Source organism: Rhincodon typus, chromosome 43, assembly GCF_021869965.1.
Source record: "Rhincodon typus isolate 14 chromosome 43, sRhiTyp1.1, whole genome shotgun sequence".
Classification (NCBI taxonomy): domain Eukaryota; kingdom Metazoa; phylum Chordata; class Chondrichthyes; order Orectolobiformes; family Rhincodontidae; genus Rhincodon; species Rhincodon typus.
Genome location: NC_063374.1, coordinates 7,434,256 through 7,439,719, shown reverse-complemented (window position 1 = coordinate 7,439,719; position 5,464 = coordinate 7,434,256).

Below are 5,464 nucleotides of genomic sequence, written 5' to 3'. Positions count from 1 at the left end.
GACCCTCCGACAGTGCCCACTCCCTCAGCACTGACCCTCCGACAGTGTGGTGCTCCCACAGAACTGACCCTCCAACAGTGCCCACTCCCTCAGCACTGACCCACTGACAGTGCGGCTCTCCCTCAGCACTGACCCTCGACAGTGCGGCGCTCCCTCAGCACTGACTCTCCGACAGTGCGGTGCTCCCACAGCACTGACCCTCCGACATTGCGGCGCTCCCTCAGCACTGACTCTCCGACAGTGCGGTGCTCCCACAGCACTGGTGAGCAGGAATGTTGAGCTGAATATTATGGTCAATTTTCCGGAATGGGACTCGAACCCACAACCTGCTGGCATGGATGGCATTCCCTGAATCACATGCCACCTGATGTCGATGCCTGGCTGGAATGAAAACTTACAAAAAGTAAAAGGCGCCTTTCATCTTCCTGGGGTACAGCCTCTAGAAACTCCCTGGCCTATTGGCCTGAGCGGAGGGTCAATGATAGAGGACATTGCACAGAAGCTTAGCAATATTTGCCCTCCCCCAGGGAAGACTGCACTGTTAGGACAATCCCTAAATGTGGGGATCCTTCTCTCTTCCCACCCTGCACCTTCCCCCCAGGAAAGTGCTGTCCCTTTAAATAAAGTTTGGTCAGGTATCGTAACCCCACGTCCCTTCTAAAAATACATTCAGGAAACTCCAGGCTAGCATACGTGGAGCAGTGCAAGAGCTGTAATTCACTCGGAGGCTGTTACTGAAGTAAACAGCTAACTGGCTATTTCCAGGGCTGGTTATTTACTTCCCCCAGAGTGTGGCAACCACCACCCATGTCAGAGGCTTCTGCAGCTTCAGTGTTTTATCTCAATAACAACTCGATGAAATTCAACTTGTCGTGTTCCTCATTGATAAATCCCTGGTGGGAAGAGACGAGGAGAAGCTGACTGGTCTTAAAGAACATAAGGGTTGGCTGGGGCAGTGGTGGGGCGGGGGGGTAGTGGTGGGGGGGTGGTGGTTAGTTTCTGTCCAGGGCGTTTCTGCTCTGCATGAGTGGCGAGAGACATGACTCTGACGTTGGTTGGTCCAGCGCGGCTCAGGAGTGTTGGCCCAGCGGCAAAGATGGCGCCTGAGGATTGGCGCTTTCGATGTTGTTTGGGTCCGGTGTAGATGGCGGCCAGGCGGTGGCAGTGCAGGCCTCGTTGACGGTGATGAGCTGTCCCAGGACTGACTGATGGGCTCTCCTCAAGCTGTACCTTTTTCTTTTGAATCTTCATCTTAAATTATTCAAAATGGCACCATATCGTGGAAAACTTTTTGTTGTATTCCTATAGAAAATACTCGTGATGATCAAAGCAAAATCAGATCTCCGGGCGCAGAAATTTTCACCTGACCTCAGTCCTCAACGGCCTATCCCATGATCCCAGCTTCTGGACTCCCTGATCAGTAGGAACATCCTTCCTTGTTTGCCCTGTATAGTCTGTTGGAATTTTACAGCTCTCTATGAGATCCCACTGATTCTTCCCCTTTGAGGCACAGAGTTCCAAAGACTCACAGCCCTCTGTGAGAGAAAAAAAACTCCCTTTCTTTTAAATGGGCGACCCCTTATTTTGAAGGTGGTGAACCCTAGTTCTCGGTTCTCCCACATGAGGAAACATCCTCTCCCACATCCATCCTGGTCAGGGATCCTCAGGATCTTATATGTTTCAATCAAGTTGCCTCTTACTCTTCCGAACTTAAGCAAGATACAACCCCAACTTCTCCTAAGACAAACCGCCCAGTTCACGGATTAGATTGGTAAACCTTGTCCTAACTGTATCCATTGTATTCACATCCTTCCTTAAGTAGCGAGACCAACACTATGCGGTTCTAGGCTTCAGATGTGAGGAATGTAGATGTGTTGGAAGCATTTCCAAGAAGGGTGACTGGATTGATATTGATAGTCCCTATGTCCTCCTGTGGAAACATCTTTAGGTTCATTCCATCTTTGCTTTCCACTACACCGCCAATTTTGGTGTCATCTGCAAACTTACTAACCATCCTTCCTACATTCACAGCCAAAAATTGATATAAAAGCAGTGGACCCAGCACCGATCCTTGCGGCACACCGCTGATCAGAGGCCTCCAGTTTGAAAAACAACCCTCCACCACCACCCTCTGTCTCCAACCTTCAAGCTTATTTTATCTCCAAATGGATAGCTCTCCCCGGATTCCACGTGATCTAACCTTGCTAACCAGGTTACCATGTGGAACCTCGTCGAATGCCTTGCTGAAGTCCATATCAACAATGTCCACCGCTCTGCTCTATGAGGTTAAACACTTCATTAGGAAATGGCATTTGGGTTTGTGTCATCCTTTCAGGCCCTGGACGTGACTCCAGTTCCTAACAAAATTCTTCAGTGCCCTGCCAGAAATGGCCAGTTAGTTGTGTTTAGCAGAGCAAGGTTCGCCTTCTCAGGGAAACAGAGGCTAGACAGAAACAGCCAGACCATATCCTGACAACGAATCTGAACGAAACCCAAAGTTCTGACATTTTGCAAGATTTAGGAAATGAATCTGTAGATGTGAGGCCTGCTCAGGATATGTAGTGAAATCTTTGGACGTTCCCAAAACTTCCATAAAAACCGAAAGAACTGCAGATGCTGTACATCAGAAACAAAAACTGAAACAAAAAACAGCAATTTCTGCCTTTGTTCCCAATACTTCTGTGCTTTCTGAAAGAAGTCAAATTCTAATTTAGATGAAGAAAAAGCCTTGAGGTTGTTGTTCCCAGGATGAATAAATTTCTCCTCAGCTGCTGGATATTCGTGTACACTGGAAACTCTTACCAACTGGTCCATCAATGTTACAGTTATATATATTTTTGAATCATAGTGGTTACAGCACAGGAGGCCACTCAGTCTCTCATATCCATACTGGCTTTCTGCAAAGGTGACTCAGCTGTTCCCCTTCTACTGTCGTTTCGTCAGCCTGCTCATTTTACCCAATCAGATATTTATTCCGTTCCCTTTTGAGGGCCGTGATGTAACCTACCGCCATCCCACGCTCAGGCAGTGCACTCCAGACTCCCTCACCAATTGCCGCATTAAAAGGATTTTCCTCGACTCTCCATTGCTTCATTTGCCGTTCACCTTAAATCTGTGGCTTCTGGTTCTCACTCTTCCCCTGCATCCCCAGCACCCCCACCACCACCACAGGAACAGTTTGTCCTTATCCACTTTGTCCAGACCCTTTATGGTTTTGAACACCTCGATCAAATCTCCTCTCCAATTTCTCGAAGGCCATGGGCTTGAGTCTCAGCATGGCAGATGTTGAAAATAAAATACTGGAATAAAAAGCCTAAAGATGACCATGTAACAACTGTTAATTGTCATAAATATCCATTTGATTCACTAGTGTTGTTTGAGGGATGGAAATCTGTTACCTAGTTTGGCCTACATGTGACTCCAGACCCACAACAATGTGGTTGACTGTCGGCAATTAAGGATGGACGAAGATTGCTGGCCTAGACAGTGATGCCAACATTGTGTGAACACATTGAAAACTTGTATAGAATCTCCTCTTGTCCCCATGAGAAACAGTCTCAACTTATAGAGTCATACAGCTCGGAAACAGACCCTTCGGTCTAACCAGTCCATGCCAACCATAATCCCAAACTAAACTAGTTCCACCTGCCTGCTCCTGGCCCGTCTCCCTCCAAACTTTTCCTATTCATGTACTTATCTAAGTGTCTTTTAAATGTTGTAATTGTACCCACATCCACCACTTCCTCAGCAAGTTCATTCCACACGTGAACCACCCTCCGTGTAAAATAATTGCCCGTCATGTCTTTTTTAAATCTCTCTCCTCTCACCTTAAAAATGGGCCCCCTGGTCTTGAAAACCCCCATCCCAGGGAAGAGATTTCCCAGGATGTTGCCAGCTATGGAAGTTTTGAGTCATAAAGAAAGACACTTACCATTAACATAATCTATGATTTTATAAACCTCTATAAGGTCACCTCTCAACCTCCTACACTCCAGTGGATAAAGTCCCAGCCTTTCTTTATAACTCAAGCCTTCCATTCCCGGCAACATCCAGGTAAATCTCTTCTGCATCCCTCTCCAGCTTAATAATATTCATCTTATAACAGGGCAATCAGAACTGAGTTTCTCACACCTGGAATGTCTGCTGGAGTCTTTCCAATGTGTTCACATCCTTCCTGAAGTCTGGCACACAGAACTGTTCACAATACTCTAGCTGAGCAGTAACTAGTGGCTTTTTGTACAAGTTCAATAGAACCTCTGCACTCTTGTATTCTGTGCTCATTCTTGCTCCTTGTGATAAGATGTGTGTTGCTTTTATATATTTTCATTTTTAGAGTTTGGAATTTAAAATTGTGGCTTATTGGTGTTTATTTTCATGAAGGGCGTCTAAGAAATAATTAGGTCACTTAGTCCTTTGGAACAATGTGTGAGAGAGCATGGACCTCCTGCAGTGTTAATGGAAATTTGTTTTTACTGTGGTGGTTCATTACAGGTGAGGTAAACATTGAAGGTCATTAGCTTGTTTTTGATTTAGGATAATCAAGGATTCATTTTTCCTCATAAAACCTGAAAATTGAAAACTTTTCGGGCAGTTAGGATGACTAGGGTCAGAAGAAAATACAGCTCAAATCTGAGAAAGAAATCTAGGACAGTTTCGGGAAAGCAGTTAGCTTAGTTGAGAGGTTATGTTTATGAAACTTAAAGCGCGGGAGTGTTTGGTGGGAAATTGTTAGCTTATTAAGAGCTAAGAAACTATAGTCTTAGTTTGGCGAGTATTCAATGAAGATGACTTTAAGTTCACAGGAAATGATTCAGTTAAATGAAAGATTTAATTAGAGAGACAAATTCTCTGGATTTGAGTATGACGCACCCAGTCATACTGGGATCATCACACCTTGCGAATAAAGTCTAGGATACTGCATTCTATTCTTTATGATTGTTTGTTCAAGGTTGCTGATTGTCTTGAAATGAGCCTTCTTAAGCTTCAGACTGCAGTAGCAACCTGCTGTCAAAACTGATTCACGCAGACTTGGCAGACTGCGAGAACACGGTGCAGGCCAGATATTGGATTACACGCAAAGGGAGGCGGGGAAGGGAGAAGAGAGTAAACCTGGGGCTCAGGCGGTAACAGAGAGAGGAATGAATGAGGTGGGGTAAGGATGTGGCTCCGCATTTTCTGCGGAGGTGGCAGCAGTAACCTGGTACCAGGGAGTGGAACGGAGACAGCAGCAACCAGGAAGGGGCTGGATGAAACCTCGGCATTGTGTTTACTGTGGATAAGCCATGGAAGATGGTTTCTATTGTTAGGTAAATCATGGACCAGGAGACAGAGAGTGAGAGTTGCCAGAATAGCCTCCAACTTGAAAATCACCAGCTCTAATACACCATTCACTTTGGCTGTAGTGGGAAGTGACCCTTTCTTGGATCCACAAGTTCTGGGTTCCAGTGCCTACTCAATTTGATGG